This window comes from Leucopleurus acutus (genome assembly GCF_964270905.1).
Source record: "Leucopleurus acutus genome assembly, chromosome: X".
NCBI lineage: Eukaryota > Metazoa > Chordata > Mammalia > Artiodactyla > Delphinidae > Leucopleurus > Leucopleurus acutus.
In genome coordinates this window covers 83014704-83026216 of record NC_139148.1, presented here as the reverse complement: position 1 = coordinate 83026216, position 11513 = coordinate 83014704, and the positions used below count along the sequence as shown (strand labels likewise).

The following is an 11513-nucleotide window of genomic DNA, read 5'->3' as shown; positions in this document are numbered from 1 at the left end:
TGGGTAATTTAGACAAGTTTTAAGTGTATATTAGGAAGTATGTTAATACCTAAATTGTGTTTTTAGTAAATGTGAACTTAGTTTTCCTCTGTAAGATCTAAAATATCACTTTCACCATAATCCTGCCCTCAAAGCTGTGGTGTCCAATGTTATTGATTTGGCCTTTCAGGAATCAAATCCATTGTCCTGGCTAGTTAAGCACTAAGCCATAAATGGAGCTGTTGTTAAAAAGTTATGAAGTCACAAACTTGGCCCAAGGTTATCCACTTATCCGTAGCCGGAGTCAGGAATCTGCCTTCATTTTCACAGACACACGTTGGAGTTCTAAGGCATCAGGGTATGAGAGACAAGGCTGTTGACTAAATGCTGTCTCTACAGTCTGAATCAACTAGCTGCCCTCACAGCTTCCCCTCACGAGGCTGGACCTTGGCCACTACAGGGCAGCTCAGGACCAGTTGGAGGTGGTTGGGAAACCAGCTAGGAGTGATTTTCCTTTGGTGGTTATTTCTTCAAGGCAAGGATGCAACTTATTGGCCAACCAGTTGAAGTTACCCCTTGAGGAAAGAACAATTGTCATCAAGCAAAATGGGCTCTTCAGTTTCATAACGTTAATGGGACAATCCATCAAAAGTCTCACACCTTTTTCCCCCAAAAGTCTGCGACAGAGCAGTCTTCCATATGGTTACTAATCTCTCAAAACAAAAACTGTGCGACTACATTTCCTTCATCTTATTGCACTGTGAAGTTCCTAAAAGCAAGTATCACAGTTGTTAAACACAAATGCATAATTTCATACAATAAAAATGTAATAGCTATTCCCCATAAGGGCAGGTTAGGTAGTGGGTTATTTGAATCAAACTCTCTGGCTGAAAACAACTCTGAATAAATCACCTTAAAAGCACTGAGGAGTTGTGGGAGTTCCCTGTTGGCCTAGTGGTTAGGATTTCAGGTTTTCACTGCCATGGCCTGGGTTCAATCCCTGGTTGGGGAACTGAGATCCCTCAAGCCGCTTGGTGTGGCCCAAAATAAATAAATAAATAAATTTTAAATAAATAAATAAATCTGCACTACAAAACTAACCCTAAAAAAAAAAAACACTGAGGAGTTGTAAAGATTATGCAGCCCTAGCAGACCCATTTTGAGGAGAAGCTTGACCAAAGAGGCCAGAGGACTATTTGAGTGCCGAAGTTGCTTTTGACTTGAAGACATTGGAGGGGTAAGGGTGAGGATTAAGATGAACCACAACTAATTGGTCACTTTCTGATCCTACCAACCCCACAGACCCAGAGAGAAGGCTTCTCTGGACCTAAGCAGAGCAGGAAAAGGGAAAGGAAGGGGGGTAAAATAAACCTGAGAACACCTGCCCTCATACAGATTTGTACCCTAGGATCATATAGCATAGATGGTCAGTGAATTTGGTTTGATGTGATCTCTGACTTGTAGAGCCCCAAAAACACAGCCAGAAGGAGGAAAGCACACTTACTACAAGCCTTGTGGAATCTCCACAAATGATTGTTTTTGATTTAATACAGTTTTATTTTTCAAAATGGACAGTTGGTGGGACCTGTTCTGCATCTTCACCAGCAGCTGGGGCATCTCCACCCTTGGTGTTTCTGGTGTAAATTACTTGAGCTCTGTACTTTGAAACCAGTTTCAGAAGTTCTTTACTAAGGAGCTCCTGAAGGGCTTACCCTGGTGAAGGAACCACAAATCTTGTTTCCCAGAGACCACAGCTGGGATTATAAGCTTATATTTGGGAACTTCCTTACAGAGTTTGTCATATGTTGCTTTGTCAAACAAGCCTACATTATTGAGCTTCTCCCGAACTTTGCCTTTGGACCATGTCTTCTTTTTGGCCTTGCCCCCAGATTTGTTCCCTGGGCTTTGTCTTTCTTATCCGACTTTCTGGCATCTTTCTTCTTTTTGTCATCCTTGGGCAGCATAGTGAAACCCAAAGAGCAGCTGCTACCACTGCCGCCTTGCTAAGATGTTGGACCCAAAGTCCGCAAACAGTTTTTTAAGGGCAATAACCAGTAAAACAGTTGAAGATAATTAGGCGTTTAGGAAATTTAAAAAATAATCAGACATGGACAACTTACATTAATTGGTAATTTTGATGAATATTCTGACAAAATCAGACTAATCCATTATGGGGTCCTCTCTCCTAAAGCACACATTGTGTTATGATGTAAATATCATGACCACCATCTTTATATTCCTCAATATAAGTAACAAATAAATGTTCTTTAATAAGTATCACAGAAGTAGTTGCATGTTGTATGCTTTTTAGTGGAGTGTTGAATATTAGTTATTCACACTCTTTTATTTAATTATACCGAACAGTGGTCTACCTTAGTACAATATCTAATGTTTCTAAAACAGACATCAATGATTGGTATATAAACAGATAGTTCCAATAATAGTCATACAGAATCATTGTCTGAATTGTCTTTGTGCTCCATAATATTTAGAGAATAGTACAGGATAAATCTATTTTCCATTTTTAAACTCCAATGTAGCTAGAGTAGAAAACAAAAACCAAACAATTAAAGTGACAGTAATGAATTTTTCACTCAAATCCAAAATGGTTACTATAGTAACTTAAAATTGGAGCATTATAATAAAAGTAGAATGAAAAGATAATTTCAAATGCTATATTAATTTTTTGAAGTATGGAGAGGGGAGTTGCTGTTTCATATTTGAAAGAGACTAGATTGCTGTTGAAGCTTCTAAGAAGACCAATTTCATCTTGTCTGCCTTCTCTTTTATATTAATGTAAGAAATCTCTGACTGCAGTCATTAAGTAGGAGAGAAGGGAACTGTTAGTTTTGCTCATATTAATCTCTCTAAGACTGATGGCAATAACTTTCTACCAGCAATTCATAATTACCTGTGGGAATGGAGGGCAGATTGTGTGAAAAAGTGCTTTACAGATGACCTAAAGGATCTAATTTTTGATGTTTCATTTCTACTTTCTGCATCACCAAGATAGAGGTACAGACACAAATGCAGATATAACACAAAAGATTTAACTAAAGAGGGAAGGAGTTTGGGATGAGTATGAAATTGCATTCAGCAGGCCCCATATTAAAACCACTGGGGTTGTATTGTATTGAGATCACTTTAAAACTTCATGCTAGTGGTACAGTCATTGTCAGAAAGTGGTTGGAGCTAGCACAGCTTCCTGGTCTGGAATGTAGAGATACAAGTTATTAGAAAGGGGTGATGAACACTCCTGGGCATATATCTGGACAAAACCATAATTCAAAAAGATATATGCACCTCTATGTTCATAGCAGCACTATACACAATAGCCAAGACATGAAAACAACCTAAATGTCCATTGACAAATGAATGGATAAAGAAGATGTGGTACACACACACACACACACACACACACACACACACACACACACACACTGGAATACTACTTAGCCATAAAAAAGAATTAAATAATGCCATTTGCAGCAACCAGAGATTATCATACTAAGTGAAGTCAGAAAGAGAAAGACAAATACCATATGATATTACTTACATGTGGAATGTAAAGTATGCCACAAATGAACCTATCTACGAAACAGAAACAGACTCACTGACATAGAGAACAGATTTGTGGTTGCCAAGGGAGAGGGAGAATGGGGGAGAGATGGATTGAGAGTTTGGGATTAGTAGATGCAAACTATTATATATAAAATGGATAAAAAACAAGGTCCTACTGTATAGCACAGGGAACTATATTCAATATCCTGGGAGAAACCATAATGGAAAAGAATATAAAAAGAATGTATATATGCATATAACTGAGTCACTTTGCTCTACAGCAGAAATTAACACAACATTGTAAATCAACTATACTTCAATAAAAATTAAAAAAAAAAGAAAGGGGGTGTTTAAGAAACTAAGAATAAGTAACTCTGATGAAAAGAGAAACCTCAAAAATTAGTGCCTCTGACTCCCATAAACAGGGATAAGCCACTCTCTTCTTAGTGCACATTCAGTCTTCTTGTCTTCCTTCCTTCCTTCCTCCCTCCCCCCCTCCCTCCGCATCTTCCTTTCTCCTTTAGTTCTCTCTTCCTTCCACAAATGTTCATTGAGAAACTTCTATATTCCAGGCCCTGTGCTGGCCATTAGGAATATACTACTGAACAACACTGATGTAGTTCTGCCTTCATTAAGCTTATAGTCTAGTTTAGTGGAAGATACAGACAATAACCAATTACATGGATAATTATTTAATTGCAATGAGATTTGGGTGTAGACTGAAAAAAAAAAGCACAACATGAGAGCTGTGAGTTCAGGTGTATTTGGGGCTTACTGAGGACTTTAGCCCAGGAGACAGACTCTCAGATAGCTCTGAGGAACTGCTCTGAAGAGGTAGAGGGGGAGGTCAGTATATAAGTGATTTTGGAGGAGATATGTGCAATCAAGCACACACATCTTGGTAGAGGGTTGCTGCTAGTCACAAGGAGCAGATGCCTCCATTAATAATTTTAGAGCTTTTCTAGGTATGAGAAGATGCAAGAAATTGGGTTCATAAAATTTTCTCCTGAAAATATCTAACTATCTGAAGGCCGGTTCTGCCAGATTTTCACAAAGCAGAGGGTGTCTCATTCTTGATCTCCACCCTGAACTCCTTTCAGGGTGTGTTGAAGGTCAGTGACTGCAGTGGCTAGTGACTTCATTCTTGTAGAACCAGATGTGGAGCGACATTCTTTAGTTTTCAAGAGCTAAAATTTAAAATTACAGGGGGCACTGAGAGTATACAACAGGAAAAAACCTCATCTGAGGGGATAAAGTTTTTGTGAGGAAATGATATTCACATTGATTACTGCCAGGTGAATAGGACTTAGCCAGCTGATGAATGTAGGGAAAAAAACAGTGCAGGAAGAGGAAATAAGTGCAAAGGCCTGAGGTGAAAAGGAACTTAGTGTATTTGAAATAAAGAGAAGGCCAGTGTGGCAGGAACATAGTGGCCAAGAAGAGATTAGAAAGATAAGCAAGGGCCTTGGAGACCATAGTATGGTGTTTGAACACTTCTGTTTATCCCCATTCTGTTGCAATTATTTGAATACACGATCGAGGAGACTTTTTTCCTTTTCCTTTTTGTATCCTTGGTATCTAGTATAGTGCCAGGTGCATAGTAAGTGCCCAGTAAATGCTTGTTGAATTAGTGAAGTAAAAGAAAAATGACTTCCTTATGATTGGAAGAACACAGTTATTACAGAAAAAAGGATAAGATTGTATCTGGTTATCATTTTTCTTATTGTGTCTGTCAAGCCATATTTATTTTAATAACAGGCAGATTTTTTCCTACAAGCAAAGATGTAGTTGAACTCAGGTTTGTGTGCCAGACGCACAGTGAAGCCAAGCAAACCAAATGTTGGAGTTTGGAGCAGAGAAAGGTTTATTGCAGGGCCAAGCAGGGAGAATGGGTGGCTTGTACTCAAAAGACCCGAATTCTCAGATGTTTTTTTCTTTTTGGAGGGGGGGACCCAGATGGTTTTTAAGGAACAGTTTTTATAGGCAAAATTTGGGGGTATGGCTGCAAGATATGTGACTTTCTTCTGACTGGTTGGTGGGGAGGTAACAGGGTGGTGTTCCAGGAATCTCAATCATCAGCCTTCTGGTTCCAGTCAGTCTGGGGTCCATGGCTTATGCTCAGCCTGAAGTTACCATCCTCCACCTGGGTGGGGGCCTTAGTTCCTGTAGAAGAACTCAGAGATATGTATCAGACAATTATGCAGATCCCCCAGGAGGAACCAGGACCCTGCTCCATTGCTGCACTATTGTTTTATTCTGCATTCCCTCACTCCTCTAATTATAACTGCCCTTTGGAACTCAGGGAAGTTCTAAGAGGCTGAAAGCCTTTTTCCTTCAAACAAGGATTGGGGGACATGAAAATGCTTTTGTACTGGGAGGACTCACAGTGTCCTGCTTGTTTTCAAAGAGACTGAGAGGGGCTGGTTAGTAAATCAATGAATTGTTGTATGGAACTAAGAGAAAACCAGTTTTTCAAGAAAAGTACCATGGGGGAGGAAAAACAATTTTCCCTTTATCCTTCTAGGTTCTTAGATGAGACACCCCTGTAATAAAAAGACAGATTAACAGGAGAAAAACAAACAGAAGTCTAATAACCTGTATATCTCCTGTATACATGGGAAAGCTGAGTGACTCTCCAAAATGACCAAAGCCATCACCTTAAATGCCATCTTAAGCTAAAGAAGGTGCTGAGGGTGGGCAACCAGTTAAGGGAGGTGACCAGGAAAACACAGTTAACAAGGGTAAGGTTGTTATACAGATTTAAGGCCTTGCCTTCTCTGTTGATGAGTTTCTAGGGATTTAGTCATCCTTCTCTTCCTGGTACAGAGAGGGAGACACCCTTACAAATGGAGATTTTCCTTATAAATGTAAATCTCTCTTACAAAAGGGTAACTTCTACTCAGTTTTCAGAGCATTTCCTGTGTCTACCGTTTCTTAAAAATAACCAGCTCAAGATAATCCTTGTGCCAAAAAGAGTAGAGAGAAAAAAAGATGTGCAGCTGTTAAGAAATTAAGACTATATGATATTTAGGTGTTTTAATTTCTTTAAACTTTGCTCCAGGACTTCTCTGGCAGTTCAGTGGTTAAGACTCCATGCTTCCAATGCAGGGGGCATGGGTTTGATCCCTGCTCAGGAAACTAGGATCCCACATGTCACACAGCCCAAAAAAAAAAAAAAAGGTTAAACTTTGCTCCAAATATATATTTTTGGAAAATACTGTCATTAGAAATATATATGGTCATATATGGTAGTATGAAACAATTGTAATTGATATAATTAACCATCCCAGGGTTAAGAGGCAATCACCCATACACTGTAGTCTCACAAATAGCATCTCAGCTCTAACTGCAGCCAAACTGCTCAGCATAAAGAAAACTTTAGAAATTCTAGCCTTGCAAAGCCATATGTACCTAGGAATCTCAGGCCCTCCTCTGAATTCTTATAGCTGTTATTGACTGTCACACTCATTTGACACAGGGGTACTGTCATATGTTGAACATTTTGTATCTCCTTTCTTCTAGATCCTAGATCCTTCAAGGGGAAGGCCTTACACTTTACATTTCCAACAATTTTTTGTGTAGGTGGTGCTAATTAAGAGTTTTACTGCAATGTGCATAATACACAGATTTTATTTTAAGTAATCTTACCGCTTATAATGCCTGACAATAATGAAAGAGTATCTGGGTAATATGACACTATGAAGCTATGCATTGTTTAAAGTTAAAGTTACTAAAAATGAAATATTGGAGACTATTTTAGCTTTGGCACAGAACTTTTTTTGGTGTTTAATATTTTTCTCTTCCTTCCACCCTCCCCTAGTGTTTAATTTTGATAACAATGTGGTTTTGATAATCTCACAATGGAAAGGTTAAATATAATGCACATACCTTCGTATATAAGTATGGTTGACCCTTCAACAACGTGGGTTTGAAATGTGTGGGTCCACTTATATGTGGATTTTTTCTACAGTACCATACCATCCACCTTTGGTTGGATCCCCAGAAGCGGAACCTTGGATACAGAGGCCAACTATAAAGTTATATGTGGATTTTCAATTACGTGGAGGGTCAGTGCTCCTAACCCCCAATTGTTCAAGGGTCGACTACATTAAAGTTTTGTATATGTTACCAATGTTTTCATTTATAGTCTCTGAAAAAATGCCACAGTTGTATTGGAAAGCAAAAGCTATGGAAATGTTACATTTTTATTGTAATCTGTTTACTGAATTTTAGAGTTGCCCTTTTTTTTTTTGACCTGGGTTTTCAAAGAAATCACATTTGGTACTGTATTCAGGGCTTACTCTAGGTTATTTTAAAGATATAAAGTGAATTCTGCTTTGTATATTTCCTGATGAATAAATGCAGCCACTTATTTGAGACAATGTGAAAGAAATAAATATTGTAAAGTGACACAAAAATAATTTAAATTAGAATCACAATGTTCAGTTTGTAAGCACTATCATGACATTTAGATGCTAGAGCATGTGATCCACGAACAATTAAGCATTAACATTCTCACTGCCATTTTCTTTTGTCTCATAAGTATAAATGCTATCTGATCCTCAAAGAATTAGAGATAATTTTCTGCCTTCCATTGTGTGTCGAATTACTAGACCATTCAATTAACAAAAGAAACACTTAATGACCTGTTGACCAGATTTTTAGCATCCATTCAGCCTTCTAAATCTTATAGGAATTTTTAGCTCCTCTAAGTTTACATGACAAAGCAGATGTTGTATATACATGCAAGGTGATTATAGAGCCTTGGAATTTGCTAATAGCTTTGCAATTATCCCTTGCACTTGACAGGGAGGAAGAGTGACAGTAGATGGCATCTGTGGTTCCCTTAAGTTCTAATATTTTAAGAATTCCAACAGTTATAGGAAATAGTTGAGCTACTCTCAGTGGTGACTGTGGTCAAATGGCAGGATCCCCACTAAGTATGTACACGTGTAGCCACAAAATGGAAAACATTTGGTCCATGAAAACAACTCATGAATAGGCGTAATGAGCAACTGTGTATTTGTACATCCCCTCTGCTTTAATCTGAAATGCCCTTCGGACCCTCTCTCAGTGTGGTAAACACGTTGTACTCCTTCAAAGCATGGGTCAACGGTCACTTCCACCTTAAGATTGCGTTTAACTGTTCCAGAAGGATTAGGAGCTTTGTCCATGTTTCCTATTTCTTCAGTCCTCACTAGCCTGTGGGTATGACATAAACAGTAATACCTCTAACAATTTGTTCACACCCCCATCTACATGACACATGACTTCCTGTTTCTTCAAAGGTCCTCCCCTAAGTGTTTCTGGAAGGTTTCATGGGATCTCTCGTGTATTCCAGATCAAGGTGGCTTCCACCGAATGCAGCAGCACCTCCACCAGACTACCTGCTGCTATTCCTTGTTCTTATATGTCTCTAGCATTATTCTCTGTTAATAAGGGAACCCATGCAATTCTGCCTGTACCCCCAATGACTTAAGAATTTAGGACTTAACTATGCGTCATATTCGGGCTGGGATCAGGAGATCAACACAAATGACAGTCACTATCTTCTGCTCAATATCACTGCACCCATTAGAGGACTAAGACTGTACTCCCAGATCCTTCTTCCCTGAGGAAGAGTTCTTCCAAGAGGCTCCTCAGAACTCATACACTTATTGGGTTCATTCGACTAGTGTGTTAGATATGTCTATTCTTTTTTTTTAACATCTTTATTGGAGTATAAGATACGTCTATTCTTTGTGAATCACACACAGATTAAAATTGGGACTCCCGTAATTTTCTTTTCAAATGACAAGCAGCCTCTTTAACATGCTGGCAAGTGTAAGATTCACTGAAAGAAAGAATATCACTTCCTGCAATTAAATCACCTAGTGATTCCTGTTTTCAGTTATCTTGGTTGTTTCTCTTAGTCCATATATACTGGCCACCTCCAGCCCCACTGCTAACTCAGTCCATGGAAACTCCCAGAAATCTTCCCATACAAACCATGATGTTTGACCTCTGTGACTCATGGATCAGATAGTGATCTTCAACGCCTTTTTCTCAATCTACCTATCCAACTTCTATCTTACTAGATACAACCATTATAACCTTTATCACACTATATTGTGATTATTCAGTGCTGTCAACTCTGTCCCAAGTTCAAATACTTTTTGGTAATGAGCATTGCCAAGCGCTCTTTTCATGAGTAGTTTCCTAGTTTCTTAGCTCTCTGTATTAGGATGGTAAGCACAAGGAGGCTTACAAGAATTGTTAGAGAAGTGCCCTCAAATACAGTGATAAAAAATCTGTTTTGCTTGAGAGACATTAAGGAAATAGAAAGTAAATATGAATTGCATTTTTGTATTTTTCTGGAAAATATATCATTTTTATTTTATAGGGTTATTGAGGCATAATTCACAAACCATATACTTCACCCTTTTGAAAATGTATATGCTAATCTTTTTTAGTATAATGACAGAGATGTGCAATTGTCACCACAGTCAATTTTAGAACATTTTCTTCACCTCAAAAAAACCCTATAGCTTTAGCTATCACCTCTGTCCTCTCATTCTCCCCAGCCCTAAGTGACCACTAATCTACTGTTTCTCCAGATTTGCCGATTCTGGACATTTAATATAAATTAAATCATATAATATATGGTCTTTTGTGACTGGCTTCTTTCACTTAGCATAATGTTTTCAAGGTTCATCCATATTGTAGCATGTGTCAGTACTTCACTCCTTTTTATGGATGAATATTTCATTATATGGATACACCACAATTGGTTTATCCATTCATCCATTGATGGATATTTGGGCTGTTTCCACTTTTTGACTATTGTGCATAGTGCTGCAATGAACATAAGAATACATGTACTTGTTTGAATACCTGCTTTGAATCTTTTGGGTATATAACCAAGGATGGAATTTCAGGGTCATACAGTAATTCTATGTTTAAATTTTTGAGGGAAAAGACTTTTCTGCAGCAGCTAAACCATTTTAAATTCCCAGGAGCAATGTCTAAGGATTCCAATTTCCCTACATCCTTGCCAATATTTGCTACTCTCTGTTTTTTCAATTATAGCCATCCTACTGACTGTGAACAAGCACTTCATTGTGGCTTTGATTTGAATCTCCCTAATGACTAATGATGATGAGGATCTTTTCATGTACTTATTGGCCATTTTTACACCTTATTTGGAGAAATGTTTAAGTCCTTTGCCCATTTTCAATTGGGTTATTTGTCTTCTGTTGATTTGTAAGAGTTCTTTATATATTCTGGATACTAGACCCTTATCAGATATATGATTTGCAAATATTTTCTCCCCTTCTATAGGCTGTCTTTTCACTTTCTTGATAATGTTCTTTGATGCAGAAGTTTTTAATTTTGATGAAGTATAATTTATTTTTTCTTTTCTTGATTGTGCTTTACATTTCATATCTAAGAATCTATTGCCAAATCCAAGGACATCAAGACTTACCCCTGTGTTTTCTTCTAAGAGTTCTATGGTTTTAGCTCTTATATTTAGGTTGCTGATCCATTTTGAATTAATTTTTGTATATGATATGAGATAGGGTTCTGACTTCATTCTTTTGCATGTGATATCCATTTGTCCCAGCACCATTTGTTAAAAATATTTTTTTCCTGATTGAATGGTTTTGGCTTCCTTATTGAAAATAAGTTGACGATAGACACATGGATTTATTTCTGGACACTCAATTCCATTCCATTGATCTATGTCTATCCTTATACCCGTACCACAATTTTTGATTACTGTTGTTTCATAGCAGTTTTGATAGTTGGAAGTATGAGTCCTCCAACATTTTTTCTTCTTTTTCAAGATGATTTTGGCTATTCTGAGTCCCTTGCAATTTCATACGAATTTTGGAATCAGTTTATAAATTTCTACAAAGAAGCCAGCTGGGATTCTGATAGGAACTGCATAGAATATGTAGATCAATTTGGGGAGTATCACATCTTCACAATAT

The 11513-nt window shown here is 37.9% G+C and overlaps 1 pseudogene across 1 annotated transcript; it reads right to left on the bottom strand.

Moving 5' to 3' along the window:
- Positions 1 to 1541: 1541 nt before the first annotated feature.
- LOC309978739 (small ribosomal subunit protein eS25-like) lies at positions 1542 to 1943 on the bottom strand (annotated as a pseudogene). Its single transcript has one exon. The product of its transcript is annotated as a small ribosomal subunit protein eS25-like (transcript).
- Between the last annotated feature and the right edge of the window lie 9570 nt (positions 1944 to 11513).